This window comes from Mustela erminea, chromosome 1 (genome assembly GCF_009829155.1).
Source record: "Mustela erminea isolate mMusErm1 chromosome 1, mMusErm1.Pri, whole genome shotgun sequence".
Classification (NCBI taxonomy): domain Eukaryota; kingdom Metazoa; phylum Chordata; class Mammalia; order Carnivora; family Mustelidae; genus Mustela; species Mustela erminea.
In genome coordinates, this window is record NC_045614.1 from 155,746,635 (window position 1) to 155,774,036 (window position 27,402).

At 39.7% G+C, this 27,402-nt stretch overlaps 1 long non-coding RNA gene across 1 annotated transcript; it reads right to left on the reverse strand.

The window, feature by feature from the left end:
• LOC116593738 lies at nucleotides 1–26,912 on the reverse strand. The gene is made up of 4 exons (XR_004286945.1): nucleotides 26,775–26,912; nucleotides 23,418–23,427; nucleotides 3,660–3,663; nucleotides 1–12 (listed from the first exon to the last, which is right to left on the reverse strand). It is a non-coding gene; the product is annotated as an uncharacterized LOC116593738 (long non-coding RNA).
• Nucleotides 26,913–27,402: the final 490 nt, after the last annotated feature.

Sequence of the window (27,402 nt, forward strand, 5' to 3'; positions counted from 1 at the left end):
AGCTAAATATTTCTTTAAGGTTGTGGAGGGAGATCTGGAGCTTAAAAAGAATAGGAGGAGGACAGAAGAAGAGAGAGGGAAGGAAGGGGGGAAGGAGACAAGGAAAAGCAGATGAGAATGAGGCAGGTTTCGAGAAAGAAAGACTCCTCCCAACTTACAGTTTCAGATGAGCTCCCATCTGGCAGAGATCAGTAGCAACCTGTTATCATTATTAGCTGAATGGCGATTTCCTGGAGTACTTGAAATTGTACGTTTCCATTCAGTTCCCTGGAAACATAGGTGCACATAATTGCATTTCCTGGCCCAGTGACTTCTGGGTTAGCTGTATTTACTCCTGGAAGAGGCCATGAAAAATGAAGTAGGGGCTGACTTCCTGAGACCGAAAGAAAGAAAGGCACATTGCGAAAGACCCTGTGTTCTCTATAATTCTTTCAGTTACCAAAATCTGACCTCCCAGCCACTGTCCTGAGATTACCTGTTTGGAGTAAGAAAGTCAAAGTTTAACACTGCCAGGTTTGAGTGGGCTGCCTCATTTTAAATGTGGTCCTCTCCAATCTCATTAGGAAAACAGGCATAATTGCACTAATCCAGTGTGAAGAGTTGAATGGTTCTCATGTGACTGAGTTCCAATTTCCCTTTCACACATGGGAGGGCCCTTGTAAACTCCTTTGTTATCCCTCTTGAGTCCCTCCCAGATACCACCCCCTCCCCCAGCACTACTTCCGTTTGGCTACCTGACTCCCCTCATTTGAGTTGTCTACCTCTGAAGGCCTAGATGCTCCCATCCAGGACTACAGCCCTTTCCCAGATGTCTGGTTTCTCCCTGCCAGTCCCAGTCCCAGGGGTTTTTTGAGGGGATGAGCACAACTAGCAGGTGAAGGGGCAAAGAATAGGGAACTGTTGCTCATTAGGACCCTGTGCTTCTGGAGGTGAGTCAGTTGACTCTGATCTCTGCACTTTTGTAGTAGCTTATAAAGACATCCTGCATGCATTGTCCTGAGAACAAAGCCAGTGTATTCCTTTCCCCACCTCCCTGTACCACACAAGGTAGCCAGTATTCTGTAAGTGGCAAACACAGAGGTAATACAATGACACCAGCTCTTACCTAAGGGCTCAAACCTGCCTTAAAGCAGCAACAACAACAAACATGATCTCAGTGTTCTTCATCAGCCTCCTGCCACCATCCTTAGTTTTTGTGACTCTCTCCCTCAAAGTGACAAGGAAACTCGTGTTCTTCATTCAGAGCTGAAGATTACCTTTCATCTTCCCCATTTCAGGGCCTAAGAAGAGTCACAGAATTATATAGTCCTTATGACACGTAGGGGTTATCTATTCTAATCCTCCCATTTTACGGGTGGATGGTCCGAGGTCTAGAGGAAAGGGCCTATTCAAAGTACAGTTAATTAGTGGTATAAGTGTGAATAGAAAGTACATTCCTGTTTCACAGTTCTGTTTTCTTTTTTAAACATTTTTATTTATTTGAAAGAGAAAGACAGAGCATGCCTGGGGGAGGGGTAGAGGGAGAAGCAGACTCTCTGCTGAGCAGGAAGCCTGAAGTCGGGGGTTTAATCCCAGGACCTCAGACCTCGAGATCATGACCTGAGCTAAAGGCAGACATTTAACTGACTGGGCTACCCAGGCGTCCCTCTGTTCTGTGTTCTTTATACCAAACACCAAACTGCCTTTACTTCTATATCCTGTTCTTAAAGGTAGGATTTTAGGTAACTGTCAAATTGAAAATGATCTGTTGTCACATCCATAATGATGTGTTAATGACTGATAACATCCCTAATGTGTTGCCATCTTTAGAGAATTTGCCATTCAACCAGTCCCTGAGCATAATAAAGAAGATTGAATTTCTGAAGACAGTATGTAAAACACTTCTGGGCAGCCAGAATTGCTATTATATCATATTGGGCAACCACCTTCTTCCTTTAGGTTTAGTACTGGGTTTATTTGTGCCTGCCTGTCAGTCAGTATGGATTTATATCACAGAATTTACATTAACATGGGAAGGGACCTGAGAGCTCATTTAGTCCAGAGCATTCTTTTTGTGGTGCATTATCCAAGCTTACCCAGCTTATTATTTGCACAGCCAGAACTTGTACACAAAGAGGGCTGATTTTTTTTTTTTTTCCACAGTGGTTAAATTATCTGAATCTGGTGATAAAGTGATTTGAAACAAAGACATGTATCTGAATCACCTGGATAACCCAGGGAACACTTTAAAAAAAAAAAAAATATATATATATATATATGTATCTTATCCCTCAGCCCTACTTCTGATTCTAGAGGCCTAGAGAAGATATCCAGCAGCTCTACCTTTTTTTTTTAAGATAACAATATAATTTACACACAGTAGAGGTGTGTAAATCTTGAGTATAAAGTCACGATTTTTTATGCATACACATGTAGGTAATATATAAATACATACATACACATGTAAACACTGCTAAGACTAAGATTAAATTAGGATTTCTAGATCCCAGAAAACCCATCTGTGATTCTTCTCAGTCACTAAACTCCTCCTCCTCCAAGGATAATTTATTTATCTCGCAATAGATTATTTTGCCTGTTTAAAATTTTATATAAATGGACTCATATAATGAGTACTCTTTTGTGTCTGACCTCTTTCACTTATTACTTCATCTGTGAAGTAGAAGTTATTTAATGTATCAGTAGTTTCTTCTTTTGCATTGCTATGTAGTATTCTAGTACATGACTTTTGTTTGTCCATTTGACTGTTGATGAATATTTGGATTATTTACGGTTTTAGTTATGAATACAGCTATGACGGACATTCTTGTGTGTGTTTTTTGGTGGAAGTATCACTTGCATCTGTTGGGTGTGTATCTATAAGTGGAATGATGAGTGCTGCATCATTAGGGACTCATCATTAGGGTATGATCATGTTTAACTTTCAAAGATACTTAAAAAGAGTTTCTTAAAGTGATTCCAGAATTTAACACTCCTATCAGCAATGTAAGAGAGCCCCTGTGTTTCCTATGGTATCGTCAACCCTTGATGTTCGTCAGAATTTTCTATTTTGGTCATTCAAGTAGGTATGCAGTAGCTTTATTTTATTTTATTTTATTTTATTTCTTTATTTTTCTGATGATTAGGACAAGCACCTTTTCAAATGCTTATTGTCTGGATCCAACTGGATTTTTTGTGATATATATGTTGGAAATACCTCTTTCTAGTTTGTAGCCTACATTTCCACTCTCTTCCTCAAAAGAATAAAGCCCAATTTGTTATTCTTTTTTTTTTTATTGATCAGTGTATTTTGAGTCTTGCTTATGAAATCTATGCAGTGGTAATAAGTATAGTCTTCTATGTTTTCTTTAAAAAGCTTGATTATTTTTAGCTATCATTTAGAACTCTGATCCATCTCAAAGTACTTTTTGCATATGGTGGCACCTGTAACTGTTGAAAGTTTTCCAATTAAATTTAATGCTCAATCCAAATTTAGAATCACTGGAAGTAAAAAGATTTAGAACCAGGTTTGGGTTCAAGTCCTATTTGTGTCATTTAATAGTTGAGTGGTATTTTCCAAATCCCTTTCCTTATATTAAAAACATGGAGAACAAGGTTTTGGAGATACTAAATATGGTAACTATTTAAAGAGATTGATACAGAGGAGAAGCTCCTTAAGTTACAGCTCTTTCCATTTATGTCCTTTAGAAGGATGGGACAAGTTAGGTCATTTATCATAAAAAGCAACTATTATGATTATTTAGGTTTTGTTTTCTTTGCTTCAGTCTTCATTAACTGATACACACCCATAGGTCATTGATAGTGGTCAGAAGAACATCCTAAAGATTGGACTTAGGTAAGCTTTTTAGAGGTAAGAGAGCTACTTTTAGGCTAATAGCTTATAGAATTTAAATAAACTATAAATTCATGGCAGAAAAAAGGGTGATAAAAAAATCCAGAGTGTTTGGCTTGAAAACATATCTATCATTTCAAAATTCAAATGAGAAGAATTCAAAGTAAAGAGAAAAATATTCTGGATTCAACAGGTAATAAATCCCACTTTTCTATTTCGGGAAAAGTCTCATAAACTGCATGGATGGTTCTATGTTTGGTGGTGTTGCAGGTGCTTTGCTCTGTCCCACGGGGGAGTCTCACAGATTGTGCTCATGCTGCTGGATATACTTTCTCTCCTTTCTTGTCCAGACATTTACATGTCTTTATATACTGCACCAAAGTTAATTTTGCTGACAGGGTCGAGGCAGTCAGTGAATTTGTGTGTGTTCCTCTACCTTATCTGATTGTCTCAGTTTTTCATCTTTAGGTCAGAGTGCCTGGAAAATTCGATTCGAAGGGATGGGCTCCATTGATGATACAGTGTTTATAGAGGAGGTTTATGTATTTCTCAAACAAGACCTGGGTATATCTAACCTTTTCCTAACTTCGTCAAGGAATTGCTAATTTGGTCTCTTCAACCAAAGAGAGAGTTGATTGGGTTCCTTTGAAAACTGACCTTGAGACAAAGATGAGCTTTCTTAGTTTATTTAGGAGGTGATCCACAGAAGCAGATATATGAGAGGGGAAAGGTGAGACAGAAGAGGGAAATGCTGGAAAATGTATGCATTCAGTTCCTCAGGTGTTATGGGCTAAATTGTGTCCCCCATCCCCCAAATTCATATTTCTTTTTTTTTTTTTTAAGATTTTATTTACTTATCTGAGAGTGAGACAGAGATAGTGACAGAGATAGTGAGAGAAAGCAGGAGCAGAGAGGAGAGGGAGAAGCAGGCTCCCTGCTGAGCAGTAAGTCCAACTTGGGGCTCCCTCCCAGGACTCTGGGATCATGACCTGAACTGAAGGTAGGTGCTTAACTGACTGAACTACCCATGTGCCCCCACATTCCTTTTTTCTAAGTCTAAACTTGTGATACCTCAGGAAGTGACTGATTGGCAAATAAAACCTTTGAAGAATTAATTAAGATAAAACGAGGTCATGTGGATGAGGCCTTATCTAATATGAGTAGTGTTTTTATAAGAAGAGGAGATTAGGGCCCAGATGTGTTCAGGTGCAGAGGAAAGACCATGTGAGGGCATAGAGAGAAGTTGGCCTTCTGTAAGCAAGGAGAGAGGCTTCAGAAGATACCAAGGTGTCTCAGACTTCTAGCCTCCAGAACTGTGAGAAAGAAAATTTCCATTGTGTAACTCCCCTAGTCTCTGGTATTTTGTGACTACAGCCCTAGCACACGAATAATGTGGAGACAAAAGCTCAGTGGTACTGAATTGCTGTTTAATTACTGAAAGAATGTAAACCTTGTCTCACATTTATCCCACCAGAGGATAGAAAGGTTAGACTATCCATTCATCCAACAGCTCACTCATCCTCTCCTGGCACAAGGTTGCTGCTTGGGGCATTAAACTTCCCTACATTTCCAAGTTCCAATTTCGATGGACTGAGTGTATCTGATGTGGGATACTGGCTGTGGGCCTGGGCCTCCCCAGAGCTGGCTTGGAATCAGGTGAGTCGTGGGGATGTGCTGTATCATGAGTATGTGGGACACCCCTAGTTTTTATACATGGTGATGCAGCCTGCTAGTTAATGTGGAGAATTAACAGACTATGCTCAAAGCTTGGCCTCTCAGGGAAACAGCTTATCTGTTTTCCCTTTATCTGTGGCTTTTTCATTCCTGTTGTCTTGCTGCAGGGTGAGTTTTCTAGGAAGTAAACAGTGAAATGTCATTTAGAATGGAAGAATTTGTGATTGACACTTGTAGGAAAAGAGAGGAAACTAGCCTGGGCAGAGGGAAACACTGGGTCCTGATATGGTCACAACAAAAGTCCGCATGAATCTTATATGGACCTTAGGCTGAGAGAGGGCTGCACAGGTGTCTGGAGCTGGGAAGAAGAGGTGGAACTTCATATTCCCACAAGGACTAGATGTTGGAGGCAGACTTTCCCTGGGGAGGAGTCATGATAATTGACCCAGCAGCTCTCATCAGTTAAGGGAAATTCCTGGAGAAGACTGGCAGGGGAGGGTTGCCAGTTGGTAGCATTCTCAGCAATTGACAGCGTGGTGTCAACCAAACACACACGACAAGATGTACAGAGAGCCAGAGTCTGTTCTGTTGGCTGGGCCCGTGTAGTTCATTCCTTCTGCTCTTGACTGTCTATCATACAATAAGTTAAAGACTGGTAAGATTAAACAACAACAACAACAAGAGCTACCCATTTTTGCTTTGATTGTTTGTGGTTTTTTGTGTTGAGTTATATAAGTTACTTACATATTTTGAATATTACCCCTTATTGGATGTATCATTTGCAAATGTCTTCTTCTATTCAGTAGATTGCCTTTTTGTTTTGTGGCTAGTTTCCTTGGCTGTGCAGAAGCTTTTTATTTTGGTGTAGTCCTAATCGTTTATTTTCAATTTTTTTCTATGCCTTGGAAGATATATCTAGAAGCATGTTGCTAAGGTAAATGTCAATTAAATTATTGCCTATATTTATATATATATATATTTTTAGGAGTTTTATGGCTTCACGTCTCAACGTTTAGGTTTCTAATCCACATGTATTGTGTTAGAAAGTGGTCCAGTTTCATTCTTTTACATGTATCTGTCCAGTTTTCCCAACACCTTTTATTGAAAAGATGGTCTTGCCCCTGTTGTCTATTCTTGCCTCCTTTTGGTAGATTAATTGACCATAAAAGCAAGTGTTTATTTCTGGGCTCTCTGTTTTGTTCCATTAACCTATGTGTTTATTATTATGCTAATACCATGCTGTTATGAATATGGCAGATTTGTAGTTTATCTTGAAATCTGAAATTATGACACCTCAGGCTTTGTTCTTTCTCAAGATTGCTTTGGGTATTTGAGGTCTTTTGTGTTTCCATACAAATTTTAGTATTATTTGTTCTATTTCTGTGAAAGATGTTGTTGGTATTTTGATAAGGTTGCATCAAATCTGTAGATTGCTTTGGGTAGTATGGACATTTTAACAGTATTTGTTCTCCCATTCCATGAGCATGGAATATCCCTCCATTCATTTGTGTCATTTCCCATTTCTTTATCAATATTTTATAATTTTCAGAGTACAGGTCTTTTACCTTATTGGTTAAGTTTATTTTTAGGTATTCTTTTTTTGGTGCAATTATAAAGGAAACTGTTTTAGTAGTTTCTTTTCCTTTTTTTTTTTTTTAAAGATTTTATTCATTTCTTTGACAGACAAAGATCACAAGTAGGCAGAGAGACAGGCAGAGAGAGAGGAGGAAGCAGACTTCCTGCTGAGCAGAGAGCCTGATGTGGGGCTTGAACCCAGGACCCTGGGATCATGACCTGAGCTGAAGGCAGAAGCTTTAACCCACTGAGAGACCCAGGTGCCCCAGTAGTTTCTTTCTTGCTACTTCATTATTAGTGTATAGAAACACAACTGATTAAACAAATAATCCAATTAAAATATGGACAGAGGACCTGAATAGACATTTTTCCAAAGAAGATCTGTGATGGCCAACAGGTACATGAAAAGATGCTGTACAGCATTACTAATGATCAGGGAAATGCAAATCAAAATCACCTATCACCTAACATTTATCAGAATGACTAGAATCACAAAGACAAGAAATACCAAGTGCTGGCAAGGATATGGAGAGAAAGGACACCTTGTGCACTGGTGGTGGGAATGAAATTTGGTGCAGCCACTGTGGAAAACAGTATGAAAGTTCCTCAGAGAAGCAAATTGAAGAAAGAAAAGATGAAGATCATTTAATGAAGATGTCATCTAAACTCTACAATGTTGATATTTGGAATGCACAGTAGGTTTTCTTTTTATACTCGTATATGACTTAGCTGAATTACACCTCAGGTTTCATTCCTTAAAGCCACACCATTTGGGTCATGGCAGTAGGCTAGAATATTATAACCTTGGAGTCAAGGTGAGCCAGGCTTTCCTGAATATTTGAGAACTAATAACAGAAGCAACAGGATCATATGACTTGGAAACAGAACATTCTTTTCTAGGCTTTATAACAAAACAGAAACATCCAAAGCACACAACAAAGGCCACAAAAGCACAAACAATAACTCCTACTACGCCTTTGTTGTGACGAAGGGTCACTGAGTAGCCCCTACCAGCTGAGAAAATTGAGCAGTGTTTCTGATGGTAATCTAAGGAAATAGATGACTCAGTACAAGCCCCTCAAGCAGCCTCAATCTATAGACGAGAGAAAACAAGGTGTACAGTATTATGAGTGACAAAATGTACAGATGAGATTGCAGAGGAAAGAATCATGATGAGGACCATCATATATACGCATGTTTAGCCATGAGAATAAAACCTCTCAGGGAAAAGGGCACTTGGAGTTATCTAGTCTAACTCTCTTGTTTTACAGATGAGGAGAAGGGTGAATTGTTTAGGATCAAATAGCTAGTTATTTGCAGAAATAAGATTAGAGTCAAAAGGGGCTCACCCTAGCTCAATGCATTGCTATATCAGATTCAATGATAAGGGAAGAGTTTGGATGAATGAATGTTATGCAAAAAATAAAGCAATAATGAAAAGATAAACAGTAGGAAGCCTCTCCCATTGCTCGTAGAAATAGAGTTTAGCTAGAGGAAAAGAAAACCGACACTAAGAAATATCTGATAATAAATGGAGTAGAACATAAAATTTAATGTCAATTAAAACACTTTCTAAGGGTGAACTCATTTTAAGTCTATCCTCAAGAAGAAAACTAAAGCCTATAAATCTAAAAATAGAGAAATAATAAAGCAACTATTGACCTAAAGAATGCAAACGATCATGGAAGAAGTTGAGCATTTGCACATCATCAAGTCAAAACATTATTTATCTGCGACTACTGTAATTAGCAAATATGTATTAGCAAAGCAGCTATTTTTGAAGAATGATTGAATAAATAATACTTCAAGGTTGGAAAGGGCAATATTAAATTATGCTTGGACATAATATCTCTGGTTTCAACAACCTCCATGTGTCTATTATGACATAAACAAGGTGGGGAGAGACTCAGTGATGTAGAGATATTAAAGAAAAAGGTATCTTCAGCTAAACACCAAATATGTAGTTTGGCATATATGCCTCCATAATGTAGTGTTCATCTAGGAGTCTAGCCCCGTCTTCTTCCATGTCTTTTTTGCTCTTTACTCTAGCCATACCAGATTACAAATTACTTTGAGTTTCCTCAGTGTGTCTGGTTCCTCATTTTCTCCTACCCCCAGCTTTTGCTCAGGATCCTCAATTTTTTTTTTCTTTTCATCTCCTTTCCTTTTATTCCTCATCCCATTGCTAAGCTTTGACTTGCCCTGAAGGATTCAATTCCTACTTCTTCTGTCTTTTTCCCCTGCTCTGTCCCACCATTTAAGTTAATTATCCTTCCATCTGGCCACATGGTATCCAGAGCACATAAGCTTCTCTCATGCCATTTTTAATGCTGATCTATAAATTTCCTGGTAGCTTCTTGGTCTCATCTGTTGCACTCTACACTCTAAAACATGGGGACTGCTTCTTACTCTTTTTGGCATCATTAGGTTTGGAGCACTTAGTTGCATTCAGTAAATGTTTGTTGAGTAGATAATCAGACATCCTCATCCCTGTGTCTGAAGAGGAGTTTGTAATGGAGCTGGTCATAAGATGGTAGTGAACAGATATAATCATTAGTCCTAGATTTCTTGACCTCACAGTAGAGAGGCTAAGTGTCTGGAATGATTTATTTCTCTGAATAAAGTAGTCTTTGTTATAATTGGGTTTAATAACAATGTGATCAAAACGGAAAAAAAAATAGACACCAGCATTCTAATTAGATGATTGAAGTGGAATATATTCTCATGTGCCCAAGGGCCCACTTTTTTAATCTTCTGAAATGTAGAGAAGCAGTTTTCTTCCCATGCCATCGAGCTTATTACTAAATCATGTGTGGAGTGATCTCTCAGGCACCTGCCTTGGGACCCGTCATAAACTCTAGAGAGCTCACTGCCGCATATAGGATTCAGACATCTCTTGATAATGTTCTATGATATGGTGCTCATTATCCTTCCAATGAAATTGATGACACAGAAAGATGAGAAAAAAACAAGATGAAGCAAAAAATACATAAATAAATGAAGCTAAGAGAAAAGCAGAACAGAGTTCATTTTTCCAGTGAACTTTTCCCCTTGAATCAGGCCATAAACCACATCTAAAGGTATGTAGCAAAAATCTTGGGGAAAAGCCCATCCCAGTCTGTAATAGAGGAAGGGGAACACTTACCTAAAGTCATAACCTGAAAAGAAGGAGAAAAGAATAATACAGTTGGTTTCCAGCCAGAAGCATGCATAGAAGTGCTCCATAGAACAGGAACAAAGCTCAATATTTTCATATAATATTCCATATAATTTCTTAGAAAATCATAATCATCATATGCTTTAAAAGACCCGTGATTGGGCGCCTGGGTGGCTCAGTGGGTTAAGCCGCTGCCTTCGGCTCAGGTCATGATCTCAGAGTCCTGGGATCGAGTCCCGCGTCGGGCTCTCTGCTCAGCAGAGAGCCTGCTTCCCTCTCTCTCTCTCTCTCTGGCTGCCTCTCCGTCTACTTGTGATTTCTCTCTGTCAAATTAATAAATAAAATCTTTTAAAAAAAAAAAAAAAAAAAAAGAAGACCCGTGATTACTTTTTATTGTATATAGACGTTAATCAGCAAAAAAAAAAGCATCCTACTGATTTTTAAGAGTTTGAACTATTACCCAAGTGCTTGTTATTACTCATTTGTATATCTTCTTTTATAAATCATAAATTTGTCATTTTCTTAGTATGGACTTACTGTTTTTCTTAGTGATTTGAATAAATTCTTTATTTAATAAAGTTATTACTCCATGCTTAAATATTTCCATTTGTAAAACTTAAATTCGTGTCCAAAGAACATTTTAAAATAATTTATCCAAGTATCTAGCAAATATTAATTGAGCATCTATCATGTGTTGGGCAGTGTTCTACGCACTGAGGTATATAGAAAATGAACTATATCAGGTATATCAGAAAATGAATCCTTACCATTACAGAGCTTATATTCGTGTGTGTGTGTGTGTGTGTGTGTGCGTGCGCGCGTGTGTGTGTAAGTGGGTAGCAAATAAACAGCAAACAGTATACATAGGTAAATTATATAGTATGTCAGAAGGTGATGTATATGCTATTAAAAGAAAGAAAAATAAGGGCCCCTGGGTGGCCCAGTTGTAAAGTGTCTGCCTTCGGCTCAGGTCATGATCCCAGGGTCCTGGGATTGAGCCCTGCTCGGGCTCCTGGCTCCGCAGAAAGCCTATTTCTTCCTCTCGTGCCACCCCCACTTGTGTTCCCTCTCTCACTGTGTCTCTCTCTGTCAAAAAAATATATAAAAACCTTTGAAAGAAAAATAGAGCAAGAGTTGAGTTCTAGGGGTAGAGGTTCAGATCGGGTGACTGGTGTCGCTTTTATTGGTGGATGACATTTGAACAAAGGCCTGAGGAAAACAGGGGAAGAAGTCATATAAGGATTTGGGTCAAGATATTCTAGGTAGAGAGAGCTACCTGTGCAAGGGATCTGTAGCGAGAGTATCCCTGGTGATCTTGAATACCAAGGAAGTCTGTGTGACTCTGGCACAAAATCAGGGAAGTGAGAATTTTAAGAGACGAGGTCAAAGAGAAAAGGAAATTGGTCATGAGAGACATTGTAGGTCATTGTAAGGACTTCGGTTTTTCTTCTGAGTGAAATGGAAAGCAATGGAGTAACATGATGCAGATGTTAGCCAAGTCACTCTGATTGTGAGACTGAGAACAGACTGTGGAGAGGGATGGTTAAGAACAGGGCAACCTTGTAGGAGGCCAGTATTAGTTTCTTACTGTTGCATGACAATTACCACAAACATGGTGGCTTAAGACAGTGTATTTTCTTGCAGTCCTGGAGGCCAGAAATCTGAAATGAGTCTTACTGGGCTGAAATCAAGGAGTCAGCAGAACAGTGTTTCTTCTGAAGGCTCAAGGGGGAGAATCTGTTCCCTGTGTTTTACAGCTTCTAGAAGATGCCCACACTCCTTGGCTTAGAAGCTTCTTCCAGAAATTAGGCATGGTGACCTTTGCTTTTTTCATTGTTTCTCCTTCTCTGATTCTAGCCCTCCTGCCCCCCACTCTTATTAAGTCCACTTGTACTAAGTACAAGTGTCCAGACCCCCGTGGACACTCCAGGTAAATCTACCCATCTCAAAATCCAAAACTTAATCACATCTGCAAAGTTCCTTTTGTCATATAAGGTAACATAGCCCTAGGTTCTGGGGATCAGGACACCTTTTGGGGGGGGTTCATTACTTTGCTCATCACAACACTGGTTGGTTGGTTTGTTTTTTTCCTGGATTCTATTATTTTAAAGTTAATTTTATTTTTTTCAGTGTTCCAAGGTTCCTTGCTTATGCACCACACCCAGTGCTCCATATAATATGTGTCTTCCTTAATACCCACCACCAGGCTCACCTATCCCCCACCCAAAACCCTGAGTTTGTTTCTCAGAGTCCACAATCTCTCATGGTTTGTCTCCTCCTTGATTTCCCCCAATTCACTTTTCCTTTCCTTCTCCTAATGTCCTTTATGTTATTCCTTATGCTTCACAAGTAGGTGAAACCATATGATAATTGACTCTCTCTGCTTGACTTATTTCACTCATAATAATCTCCTCCAGTCCCATCCATGTTGATACAAAAGTTGATGAAGGTATAATATTCCATTGTATAAATAGACCATATCTTCTTTATCCATTCGTCTGTTGAAGGGCATCTTGGCTCTTTCAACAGTTTGGCAATTGTCACCATTGCTACTATGAACACTGGGGTACATACAGCCCTTCTTTTCACTACATCTGTATCTTTGGGGTAAATACCCAGTAGTGCAATTGCAGGGTCATAGGGTAGCTCTATTTTTAATTTCTTAAGGAATCTCCACACTGTTTTCCGAAGTGGCTGCACCAACTTACATTCCCACCAACAGTGTAAGAGGGTTCTCTTTTCTCCACATCCTCTCCAACACTTGTTGTTTACTGTCTCGCTAATTTTGACCATTCTAACTGGTGTAAGGTGGTATCTCAATGTGGTTTTGATTTGTTAAGGAAATGTTGAAAAAGAAAAAAATGGGGGCATCACGTTGCCTGATTTCAAGCTTTATTACAAAGCTATGATCACCAAGACAGCATGGTACTGGCACAAAACCAGACACAGACCAGTATGTGACCAGAACAGAGTAGAGAGCCCAGATATGGACCTGCAACTCTATGGTCAAATAATCTTCGACAAAGCAGGAAAAAATATCCAGTCAAAAAAGACTGTCTTTTCAATAAATGGTGTTGGGAAAATTGAAGAGCTATGTGTAGAAGAATGAAACTCGACCATTCTCTTACACCGTACACAAAGATAAACTCGAAATGAATAAAAGACCTCAATATGGGGCAGGAATCTATCAAAATCCTAGAGGAGAACATAGGCAGTAACCTCTTTGACACTGGCCATAGCAACTTCTTTTATCACAACACTGTTAATGAAGGCAGAAGATGGTGGTGATTCCGACTAGGATGTCACAAAGAGGAGAGCAGGGAATAGCTGAATTTTAGATATTATTTTGAAATTAAAGTCATTGGTATTTCCTAGTGAATTACTTTTGAAGTGTGATGGAAGAGAGGAAGAGGGGTCGAGAATGATGCCAAGTATCCAAATCTTGATTATACAGTGCTCTGTGAGGGCAAAGGCCGTATCTGCTTTTTTACTTCTATATTTCCAAGGCCTAATTAACATACTGCCCAGCACATAGTAATGCCCAGTAAATTGGCACCAACTCCAAACCTTTTTATTGTAAAAAATAAGCATAATTAAGGAAAGCTAGAAAATAGAGAAAAAATGAAGAAAAAAAATCCCCAAGTATACAAAATTATTTTAACATTTTTCATTTCAAAATTTCATTATATAAGCAGTTTCTTTTTACGTTTTTGTGGTACCACTAAACCTGCTATTTCATGTCCTTAAACTTTATTTTTAAACATTTTCCCATGTTTATAGTATTCTCTGATGTATTTTGATAACTTTTAAACTATTTCTTTCTGTGGATGTTTTATAATTGAAATAATTCCCTTACTGTCAAATATTCAGATAGTTTTAGCATTTTCACTAATAAAAGACCATAATTAATAATATTCCGTGCATATTTTGTCCCTTACTTTATTCTTAGGTTAGATCCAGAAGTAGGATGACTGGACTGACAGAAAGTGTGACTTTTTTTCATAAAGTTTGATGCAGAGTGCCAACTTGTTTACAGAAGAGTTGTTCTAATTTTTATTGTCAAAACCAGTGTCTGAATATACAAGCATCTCTGGATTCTCTCCAGTAATAAGTATCATAACTGAAGAGTATTCTCCTTCAGTAGTTGAAAAATAGCATCTCATATTTTTAAAAACGTTGATTCCTTTTCCTTTGTCAACTAGCTATAATTTCTCTTTTGTGAATTATCTTTTCATATGTCTCTTATATTACCTATCTCTTCTTATTGGTGTATCTGAACTCCTTAAATATAAAGGCTCTGTCCATAAAATATATTTTTAATAAAAGTAATTATAGGACGCCTGGGTGGCTCAGTGGGTTAAGCCTCTGCCTTCAGCTCAGGTCATGATCTCAGGATCCTGGGATCAAGCCCTGCATCAGGTTCTCTGCTCAACGGGGAGCCTGCTTCCCCCTCTCTCTCTGCCTGCCTCTCTGCCCACTTTTGATCTTTCTCTCTTTCTCTGTCAAATAAATAAATAAATGAATCTTAAAAAAAAAAGTAATTATAATCAGGAAAGAAGTATGCAAATATCTGGAAGACAACAAAGTTATACAATAAGAACACAGGAAATAATGGACAAAATAAGAACATAGTAAACATAGTAAAAAGACCAGACACGGGGTCAGGCCACATCCAAACAGGTTTGAGCCCCCTGGTCAGCAAGCTGCTCTTCTCCCAGAGACACTTTCTCTGCATATCTGTTTGAAACATGTATGTGGGTCAATACAAAACATCCAAGACAAAAACAAGACTTCAAAGGAATGCTTTTATAGTAAAACTTCAAAATAGATGGAAAGAAGAAAAAAATAGCTGATTTTAAATGTATATATACTACATTTTACTTCATTTTTCTTGGAAAGTAATTCAAGTGAAATTGGATAACCAAAAGTCCCAAATAATAAAAGTTATTCACAAAACTGTTCCATAGATACCATGGGACAAGATACTGTCTCCGCTTATCTCTCTGAAGTCTTCAATTAATATCTGCAGGATTGAGCAGTACATTAATATATCTTGAAAGGATGTGTATTAGGCAATGTTGTAAACACAGATAATGACTTAGAAACTGCTTATCTGGAACTTGAAAAGGTTACAAATATGGACTCAAATCAAAATGAGATTAAAGTGGGAGAATGTCAACTAGTACATCTGGGAAGAAATTGAACCAGATTCATAGTCCTCCTGAGAAATTTGGTAAGTGATAATGTTAGAAGATACAGAACAAGTAGGGTAGAAAATAAAAACGAAGCCATGATACAACATTGGGATAAAAAAGGTCAATGAGATTTGAATGACATACAGAAAATTTTTAAGAAGCAAAGAAGCAAAGACATGGGAAAGAATAATCAAATCTATTCTTAAAATGTGGGGGAAGCCAGTCAATGAAATGTGTTTAGATGATCAAGCCCACTATGGTAGTTAGAGAATAGAAGAATTGTTTGAGAACAAAGGCTTTAAAAACACACTGGTTGATGAAACAACCCAAAGCACTCCACAGACACAGTACAAAGTACGTTGTTCTGTGCAACCTGTCCTAGTTCGCGGTTATTTGTTTAAACTCTGTGACTTTCCCCCACTTCCTTTCCCAACATCATTTTCATTGCCATTGTCCTTATCGAGGCTCTCATCCTTTCTGGCTTGGTTTATCACCACTTAGCTGGTTTGCCAGTTTTTGCTCACGTTAGTTCTTTAGTCTAAAAATCTCTTGCTACTGTCTCAACCTAGAAAATCCATGCTCTTTCTCCAACCTTAGTTTAAATATCTCCCTGCTCGCCTTTATGGATTATCGCCCCTTCCACCAAATTAGATGTAATTGCTTCTCACTTGTAGCTATACTACTTGTATTTATTGTGTTAGTTAATTAATTACATCCTTTTCTCCCAATAAATTTGGGGAGAAAAATTTAGGGAAAAAAATTCCCTTCTTTAGGGAAGGAAGCAATTTTCATTCATTTTCTTTCCTCTGTTTTCGGTAACAACTAGCCACAAAATCTTGTTACAGAAGGTGCTTAATGCATATTTATTGAATTGAATCGAATGTCAAAAACTGCATCATTATTTCGAGAAATGCAGCTCAGTCTCGCCAACAAGGGACTTGAGAGGGAGCCAGGTCATAAGACCCAGACGCCAGGCACGACCACCAGGACAAGGAGAGGAAACTTCTTACAGTGAATGACTGTTATTTTCCAAGGCCCTAAAGCCATTCCAGTGTTGACCACTGTATCCTTACACCTACCCTGTCATGCAGACACGGTTAACACCATTTTACAGATGAAAAAAGTTACAGATAAGAAATGTAACTAGAGGGACACCTGGGTGGCTCAGTTGGTTAAGCAGCTGCCTTCAGCTCAGGTCATGATCTTGGCGTCCGGGGATCGAGTCCCACATCGGGCTCCTTGCTCAGCGGGAAGCCTGCTTCTCCCTCTGCCTCTGCCGGCCACTCTGTCTACCTGTGCTCACTCTCTCTGACGAAAAAAAAAAAAAAGAAAAGAAATGTAACTAGAAAGTGTTAGGCCGAATTTGAAACTTGATCTGCCCAATTCTAGTATCCGTGGTTTAATTTTAGTTTATTTATCTATTTTTGTTTTGTTTTCTAATAGACAATATTGCCTCTGAAATCAAAACTTTTTTTTTTTTTTAAAGATTTTATTTATTTATTTGACAGAGAGAGAGATCACAAGTAGGCAGAGAGGCAGGCAGAGAGAGAGGAGGAAGCAGGCCCACCGCTGAGCAGAGAGCCCGATGCGGGGCTCGATCCCAGGACCCTGAGATCATGACCTGAGCTGAAGGCAGAGGCTTAACCCACTGAGCCACCCAGGCGCCCCTGAAATCAAAACTTTTGATATCACCACAGAGTATGAAATTACAACCTAGCATTGTAATATTTATAAACTCTGTGAAGCTTTCCTACTACTTCTTAGGTTTCTTCTATCTAGTACATAATTTCCCACAGTGTGCTTTATTATGTGTGTGTGTGTGTGTGTGTGTGTGTGTGTGTGTGTGTTGGAGGGCAGGGTCAGGAGGCAAGGGACTGAAACTCATCAACTAGTAACAAAGTAAAAACTAGCGTTTCTTTCATTAGCCATATCTATCCAAGTTTACCTGTTAGATGTAGCTCTAGTGAAACTAAAAGATTGAACTGAACTACATTCACTGATTGGTAAATTTTAAAATATGTCAGAAGTCTGTAGCAATGGGAATTGTCATCATTCTGGCCATCTTAGGGGACATATGTTATTATAAAAAACAAGGAATGTCTACAAAACCAAATGTGCTGATACATATAAAAAGAAAAAGTTGAATTAACAGAAAAAATTAAGGCAAGAACATCCCATTGCTCCCAAAAAACACATATTTAAGATTAATGCAAGATTTTTGGTTGCCATGTTACCATGGAGGCCCAGTTCTGTTGAGATAAGCCTCTAGGAAAGTTTTGTGTTTTAACTTTCTAGGACTTTTCTTAAGACTCTCATTAGAAAGGATTCTATCTTCCACAGCTTCACATATCAACACCAGAGAAAGACAAACAGATTTTCCTTATGTCTGTTAAATGCTGGTAAAAGGCAACTCATTTATCCAACACATGTAGGTAAGTACCTATTACATGTCATGTCCTGTTCCAGGAACTTAGGGATATAGTGTTAAACAAAACAGATGTAAGGACTTCCTTCATGAAATCTACATACAGTCTAGAATAATAGGTTTGTTTTTTTTTTATTTTTATTTTTTTAAGAGAGTGCATATGCTGGTGCTATGGGGCGGGGCATAGGGAAAGAACCATAAGCAGGCTCCACCCTGACACCCAGTGCAGAGACTGATGTGGGGTACAATCTAACAACCCTGAGACCATGACCTGAGCCAAAATCAAGAGTCCATCCCTTAACCAACTGAGCCATCCAGGTACCCCTCAGTATGGTGTTTTTAAAACTGTGTGTTGGGTACTAACAATAGATTGTGAAAGTAGTTTGATGAATTTTGACCTTCCTTTAAAAAAAAATGAAATAGAATAGGTAAGAGCTTATTAGAGAGCTGTGCATATAAAAATGATGACTATTGTTTTATAAATCTTTTATTTCTGTGATATGAGTATGCATATATATTTGGGTATTGTATTTCTTTCAGTTAGTTACAGGAAAAGACAGAAAAAGTGTTTTTTCCCCCTCGTAAAATTTATAGCTTATAAAGTTAATTATAATGATTGGCACTTAAGTGATGATTTCAGTGAGATAGACCCAATTCCTGTGTGCTATATGAAAAAGAAAAAAAAAAAGCACACTTCATTGTCACCAGAGCCCTATGAGATAGGTACTGTTATTATTAAAGCTTTAAAGTTGAGGAAACTGAGAAAGAGAAGTTTAAGTCCCAACGTCTCATAACTAAATAGTGGGAGAAATGAGATCTGAGCTGGGAACAGTCTGACTTCAGAAACTATCCCCTTAATTACTTTATTACACCCACTTGCTTATGTAATGAAATACTTGGCTGCAATATTAAGAGGCAGGACCTGCCTCAAAAGAAGTCTATTTTGCATTGCAGGCTGGATGGATGAGATAATCTAACCTATTCTGGATTCATATATATGTACTTAGGAGTGTTGGGTGATGAGAACGGATGTAGGCCAGCGTGCAGACTGATAGTGGAGTAAGATAGGCATATCCCAGCTTGTACCTAAGCCATGAGCACCCGCAATATTTAAGAGAGTCCAAGCAAGAGTGGGCGGATCTTATGCGCCTGAGCCTCCAGAGCTGAGCGCAGGCCGGTTCACAGCGCAGGCGCAGTGGGGCCCGACTGGCCATGCCGACTGCATGCTGAGGCGGGGATCTGCTCTTCCAAGCCCTGGGTGGGACCTCCAGTAAGCACCGGCCCCATAGTCTGGCTCTGTGCCTCTCTCTTTCGAGACCGGGCCCTCCTTCAGAAGGCTACGGGTTAATAATGTTCATGCTGCAGGCAGGATTTGGCCTTGGGTGCTTCAGGTATAGACCCGGATGGCCGGCTGCCCGGAGGGAGCGGCGGGCCTGGGCTGAAATGAAGTAGCTTCTCACAGCCAGACACATGCACCCCGCCCCCCCCCCCACACATGCCTCTTGCAACCAGACACACACACACGCCTGTCACATTCACACACACACACACACACACACACATGCACGACGGCATATAGAGCTTATGGGAGCTCTTGAGACTCAGGACCCACGACTCACATACACAAGGACGAATTAATAGAAACAGGAGATTCTGGTCTCGTTTCAATGTCCTGTCATTAGAAAGGAGTAGTTGTGAGTGGAGCTTAGTTATCCGTTTACTCGGGTCAACCCTCCTGCCCAGGGCTTTGGTTCTAATCATTGTATTGCTGGTAGCTTCAGGCAACACGCCTAATGTGTGCTGTAGTGTTATTGTTGCCGCCTCCGCCATCATTGTCATTGTCATCACCGTCACCCTATTTAGATGTGTCTGAAGGGGAGAGTCCTACAGATGAAGATGATGAAACGACTTTATTAAAAATTCGGTGAGGTGTTGGGAGCACGCACTCTCACACTTACTTTCACGTGCATAAAGGATCTCTGGGAAGCTTGAGAAATGCAGAGTCTTGAGTGTAATGTCAGACACTTGCAGTGGGGCACAGGTCATAAATGAACATAGTTCGAATGAGAAAAAGCTAGTCTGGTACAGAAAATAACAGAGGTGGGGGAAAGACATTCTATTCTGGCAGGAGACTCCACTCAGCACTGCCAGAGGCCTGAGACTGCCGTCACTGTGGCGTTGGGGCCGGAAGTGGTCTGGGCCAGTGTGGCAGCTTTGTCACAGGAGAGCTGCTTTGTCAGGGTATGCTCATGGCTCAGTGTAACACCGGGAGTTTGGCGGGAATGCTCTAGGAGAAGCCCAGCAACCACTGGGAAAGACTTGGAGAGCAGCTGACATTCACAGTAGTGACCTGGAAATAGAGTGTTTGTCTTCGCCAAGACTTCATTCATTATTTGCTTTGGTTTAATCTGCAGAATAACGTGACTTGGAAAACATGTGTCATATATACCCTATGATTTGTAGGCAAGATATGTTTTATGATTACAAGGAGAAAAATTAAAAATTAACAGGTTAAAGGAGAGGGAAATGTAATTTAAGGGCAAATCTTATAACACTACCACCATTTTAGGTTCTGAAATATCTCAAACTATGTTTGACGTGATTGTGAGTTCTTAAATCTTGATCAATAATTCCCACATCAGACAGGCTATCTCCTATCTATGACTAGAATGACCACAACTACCTCAGAATAGCCTCAGATATTCATTGAGGTTTCTACCCTGCAAAGCATTCTGAATAATAGGTAGCTCTTATGTGGTCTTATAGGTTAAAGGTGGGAGAGAAGAAGAAGGGGTTGAGGGAAGGAAATAGGGAAACCAACATAGAATGTAAAGGGTGAATGCGTTAGGACAAAAAATTATTCCAACAAATAGAAATCTGGGAATATAAAATATTTATTATCCATTTGCTTCCTTTGCACTCATATATTTAGAAATGCCCATACTTTTATCTCTTAAATGCTGGCTTAGATTAGAGCAGATCATTGGTTGTTGTCATGACCTGAGCTTAGGCAAATAGGGTACTGGGTTGCTTTTCCCTCCTGAGTAGCATTAGAACAGGATGTCTCTACTTCAGCACTATTGCCATTTTGGGCCATATACTTCTTTGTTTGGGGGGCATGGTGGTAGTGCCAGATTGTAGGATGTTTAGGGGGGCTCCCTGGCCACTACTCATTACCTATAATTAGCAACCCTAGTTGTGACCATTCAGAATCTCTCCAGACATTGCCAAATGGTCCTTTGGGGGAAAGAATTGGCCTGCAGTGAAGAATCACTGCCATACAGGGTGACCAGTAATACATCCACCCCTCTCTTTTCCATGGTATGACACCAGCCCAGTTGCCTCCCATGAAACCTGCCCGCTGCTTCCTTACAAATACGGTTGACCCTTGAACAACACAGGGGTTAAGGGTATGAACCCTACTGTGCAATGGAAAAGCCGTGATTAACTTTTGACTTCCCAGGAACATTAACTACTTACAGCCTCCTCTTGGCTGGAAGCCTTAATGATAACTCACTTAACATGTATTTTGTGTGTTATATGTATTATATACTGTTTCTTACAATAAGGTAAGCAAAAGAAAACATTCCTTAAAGGTTTTATTTACTTATGTAGAGAGAGAGTGTGAGTGAGGAGAGGGGCCCAGGGAGAGGAAGAGAGAGAATCTCAGTGCAGAGCCCGATGCAAGGTTTGATCTCGTGACCCTGAGATCATGACCTGGGCTGAAATCAAGAGTTAGACGCTTAACCGACTGAGCCACCCAGGAGCCCCAAAAGAAAACACTATTAAGGAAATCATAAGGCAGAGAAAATACATTTAGAGTACTACACTGTATTTATCAAAACTTTAAGTGGACTCATGCAGTTCAAACCCGTGTTATTGCGGGGTCAGCTATATTTCCGTGGCATTTCATACCTGAGGTCTACTAGTCTCAGCTCCATGCTACTTGACATTATTAGTTTATCTTTGGCCACTGACAAAGTTTCTAAGCAATTCAAAAATAGCTATTGTTTCAGTGTGGCTGAAGATATTGCCTCCAGATCTGAGCATTAGTCATTATCCTCCCAAGGCCCAGCACTTTCCTGATAGTTTCTCATTTCTTATATGTGCATTTAACTGATTTGGGAACGACTTTAGGGTTGATGATACTTGAAATCTAATAAAGCCAGTTAGGTCTAGAAGGTGATTCACCTGTGGAAATGCCTCTCTTCTTACCATCAGTGTGTGGCAGCTCTCCAGGTCATGACCCTCCTGCTCTTGAAGTGTGCCTTTGTTCTGACCAGCCTGACACTTTTATAAGTCTTGCTGCTCAGTCTCAATGAGGTACATGATTTCCTTTCTTTCTCATAAAGATTGGCTTGCATGAACTGGATGATTTCATGATTTTTTTCATAGGTGTTACTTTGACCTTCCTGATTTGATTGCTGCTGAATTAGTGAAGTCTCATGACTAGACAATGATTGATTAATGTGGGTTTCATCTATAGCAGATTTATAAATGTATTCTATAGCTCACCTAGATGGAAATATACCTGGTTAAGGCAGTTCTTGGGAAGGAGTGAACTACTCTTGAGGTTTGTTTTGTGCCCCGGACGTGTTCCCAGTCTCTGGATCCCCACTTGTCTTTATTGCATTCATAATTGAGCCCAGCTCTGCTCTGAAGTCTTTTTTCCTCTCCTGCATTAGTTTCTGAATAAAATCTGTTTTTACTGTTTTAACTACTATCTAGTTCTAGTTTTCTCCAGGACCTGTTCAAGCACCAAAAACTTGATGTAATTGCCAGCTAGAGTCCCATATTTGTTTGTAACAGTGCCTTGAGGAGTTCTTCTGCTCAAGTCTTTATAAAGAGTACAGAAGGGTTGAAAGAGAAGAGTAGGTTACCACGGTTTAAGCCAAATCTGTGAAAATATGTCATTTTCACTAATGTTCATGGATGACAGAAGGAAGGAAAGTCCATCCAAAGACCCTCTATGATTTAGAGACCAAGTAGTTTCAAGGGAAGAAATTGACTCTGAGGTAAAGGAAGAAAGTGGAGGCTGGCAGGCTCAGTGTGAGGCTAATGAGCCCTCACAAATGGGGAGTGAAAGGGACATTTGGAGGAACAGTGAAGGATTACTCAGTCCCTTCATTCTCCCCTGAGACATGTACCAGGTGATATTAAAATTAAAAATGATACTTCTCTAATCTCTGTGAGACCTAAGATATCAAAGTAGGACTACTTTTTGCCTTATAAATAAATTGGAGTGAAAGAAATTGGTTGGAGCAGAGTCTGGTGCTTACACATTTGGAAGGAAGTTCTTTAAGAAAAGAATACAAAAAATGGGTACAGTTGAGACAGACATGGTGCACAGGAAGGGACCTGAGCCCAAGCCTCATCAGCTTCATGATAAATAAGAACCTGGGTTGAAGGGCATGCTTTCCCTTACTCCCTCAAGTTGACTGTTAAAGGATCTGAAATGAAAGATATGATGCAGAGAGTGAAGAGTCTCACTAGCATGGTGATTTAGTGCTAGGAGCAGAGATGATTCATGCTGAGTGAAGGACAGAATGACCAAGGAATGACATATCCCCTCCTCCAGCAATCTGGAACCCTCCCGGCTGTCACTGGGAGCAGTGGACGAGAAGGAGTCCATGCAAGATCTAGGAAAGCTGTATTTATGAATAAGATACCCTAGTAACTGAGAATTTCCAGAGTAAAGAGGAGTGAAATTGGGCTTCCCATTCAGTAATTCAGTTGGCCAGGCTGAGCCAGAGTAGCCCCATGTCTTTACCTGTGTCATGACCTTTTCTAGGGGTGTGGCCCAGGAAAAGATGGATTGCACAAATAGGGCTGAACCTTCCTCAAAATATGAGGGAAGATTTAAATTCTTTACTACGAAGTTAGACTAGGAAACCCTTTTGCCAAACACAATAGATGCACTCAATTATCTCCAAATTACCTGAAATTCTCAGTGAAACATTCTGAATAATGCCTGTAGCAAGCTTGATGCTTATTGCTAGCTTGTTTTGTTTTCCTAGGGTGCTCAAGCACACCTGCATCTAGCAGTTTGTGTCACATCAAGGGTCAGTTCTGTTTATTCTCAGACATGTTAATTGTTTTATTATATTTGAGTAACTTAAATAATACACAAACCAATGTAGTATAAATATGGAAAGAAAGAGACTGTTTTTCATTCTGTGGAAGAGTTAACTACTTAGGTAAGAACAGACACAGGAGAGTCACTAGGAATATGTAGATACAGGATGGGCAAGACAAAAGATAGAAGAGAAATGTAAAACTCAGGAAAGATTTTGCATTCAATTTGCTTTACAAGTACATTTAATTAAGTACTTGTTTCACTTTAAAGGCACTGAAGCAGGGGAAAAAATAAGAAAAAAAAAAAAGAAAGAAAAAATAAGACCGTCCTCTGGCTGTGGTTTATGAAAGAACTGGGACCCAGAATGTCATCAGCTCTGGCCCTATGTAAAAATATTATATTTACATGTGCACTTACACACACATATATATATATGCATCATTATTTTAACGTCTGCTGCTTTAAATGACTTTTTCAAATAACTGACCAATAACATCTCTAGTTGCAAAACAATATTAAGTGAAATTCTGGTATTACTTCCCAATTCTTCTTCATTAGGACTTGATACAATTAGTGAGGTGTTAGTGTTGCCAATGAGATCCTTCCTGTTTGAAACTTTGTGAATCTCCTCTTTCCTCATGTTGTGTTTGGATAAGTCTCTTCTTCTGTCCCATTAATATGGAAATGGCCACTTCCCTGTGTCAAGGGCTTCAATAAAACTTGCGTCAGAGGGGCACTTGTGTCGCTCAGTTCGTCAAGCATCTGCCTTAGGTTCAGGTCAAGATCTCAAGGTCTTGAGATCCAGTCCCACACTGGGCTCCTTGCTCAGCAGTCTCCCTCTCCCTCTGCCTGCCACACTCGCCCTGCTCGTGCTGATGCGCTCTCTCTCTTTCAAATATATAAACAAAATCTTAAAAAAACCAAAAACAACAACAAAAACACTTGTATCAGAATCTCCAGCACTGTCTGAGTTTGCATATGAAATGGGCAATGTTCTTGCTAATTGGTTTCTAAGGATTTTTTGCTTTCTGTTAACATGCTCTGCGAAATGCCTGCTGCAGTCACTTGTTAACCAAGAATAGCTTCTCTCTCTGTTTGCTGGTCCCTGGAGCTGCTTCACTCTGGGTACTTTTGCCTGCTGGCTATGTGTGGTGCCTGGTGCCTATTTCTGCTATTTCTGATAAGGATGGGGAAGATTTAAACTCTGTAAACTTTTGAGGGAAGAGTCATGCTCGGATTAAGTTTGATTTTCAAAATGGACTTCTTATTGGATCATATGATATAGGAGGAACATAAAGCATGGTAATGTTGAGGGCACGTGGGTGCCTCAGTCTGTTAAGCATCTGCCATTGGCTCAGGTCATGATCCCAGAGTCCAGGGATTGAGTCCACATCAGGCTCCCTGCTAGGCAGAGAGTCTGCTCCTCCCTCTGCTCCTCACCCTGCTCCTGCTCTCTCCTGCTCTCTCTCTCTCTCAAATAAATAAATAATTTTTTAAAAAAAAAATTAAAGAATGGTAATGTTTTGTTTTTTGTTTTTGTTTTGTTTTGAAGATTTTATTTATTTGCCAGAGATAGAGAGAGAGAGTACACACAAGCAGGCAGAGGCAGTGAGAGAAGCAGGCTCCCTGCCGAGCAAAGAGCCCGATGCGGGACTCGATCCAAGGACCTTGGGATCATGACCTGAGCCAAAGGCAGCCACTTAACCAACTGAGCCACCCAGGCGTCCTAAGAATGGTAATGTTGAAAAAGCTGTTTTATATCCTGAAAAGTTGGAAATTCAAGAAATCTGTGTTTTCCCTTTGGAATTGATGTCCTGAGTATGATATGGTCTCCAAGGTTGAGATACATAGCCATCTTTGAGGACCATTTACTTCTGAATGTTTAAGAAATATTTAAGGACTGTTAGAAACTGTGGGGAAGTTCGAAACAAAGAAGAAGCTGCTTTAGAAAAACTAGGCAGAAAAACATGTGAAGAAATTAGAGAGGAAAGAGGGTGACTGACTTAGGCAAAGACCTGCTTGGAACCTCCAAATAGAATATTTATGTATTGATCAGGGGGCACAGCCATGACAGACGAATTAAAGGAGAATTTCACAGGTGTCAGCCTAGGAGTTGTATGTAAAGGAAAACAAGAAAAGCTAATTGATTGGACTCACCACCTTTAAGGTAGAATCTACGAATGCTATTGATTTAGAATAGAGGATGTTACAGGGAGATGTTTTACCTGGAATTGAATTCATACAAAAACATTTTTGTATTTAGTCACCATTAAAACCGAGAGGTGACCCTTCGGGACCCAGACAATTATGAAACAAGGTGACTAAGTTACAGTAAATATATAAATAGGAAGGGCAAACTGACCTGAGCATTATCGCTACAGGAACAAAATAACCTGGGGACAGTAACACATGCAGAATCCCAGTAAAAAGCCTTGGGATTGTCATTGTCATCATTATTTTTTTTCGTTAAGTGCCTGCAGTGCTGTTTGTTTGTTTTTCTGGAGAAGACTGGCTCCTCATTGAACACAATCTTTCTCACGCACTGTTCTAGAAAACCATTTTTCATGATAGAGATGGACCCATTATTTAGGTTTTTAGCCCATATGACAGAGGCTATTCATCTAGGATGACATTACTAAAACAGGCACTACAGATTCAGATTTACCATGAATATCAAGAGACAAAGAATCTTCATTTTCCCCCTTGCTATCCCAAAAACTGAAAATCTTCTGTAATGTGGGCCTACTTAGCCAGAGCAATTCCATCTCTCGGATTAAACAGCCATTGTGTTGTTTATGTAGTAAAATATGGTCCACCAGCCCCTGATAACAGAGCCCAAATACAAGGGTGGGTCTGGTCAGGTAGAGATAACAGAGCCGGGATGCAGGGATGAGTTGGGCCAGGTGGAGCCATCCAATCAGTGGGGTACCCATACTGTCTCCCTAGCTACCAAGGAGTGTGGGCCCCACCTTTTGGGCACCAGTTCTGACCATGGTGATAGGCTAGTTCAAATAGCTACTATGGGGTGAATTGTAGTACAATTGGCCACCTTTGTGTGACCTAGCATGACTGTGCAGCTTTCTCTGTGTGTTACAATCTCATTGGCCACCTGTGTGTGGCCAGGCTCAACCACATGGCCTTTGTTCTATAAAAGTTAGTCTGTAAGACAGGGAAGGGTCGCCTCTTTGTAAGAGATGGCCCTGATCGGTCAGTTTGATTCTTGAAGCTTGGTGCAAAATAAAGTTTTGCTTGACCTTCACTTTGTATCAGTCTTGCTCCTTTGATCATGGACCCATTATTAGGGGACCTAACAGTAAGATGTAGGTTCTGAATGAAAAAAAATCCTGATCTGATAATGAGCTTTCTGAGTATTAACATTATTTATCAGTCAGAAACCCAGTTTGTAGGACATGGATCATTTCACGTTCAAGGGTTTGAATTCTTTGCTGTTCTGGAAATTTGGGTGAAATA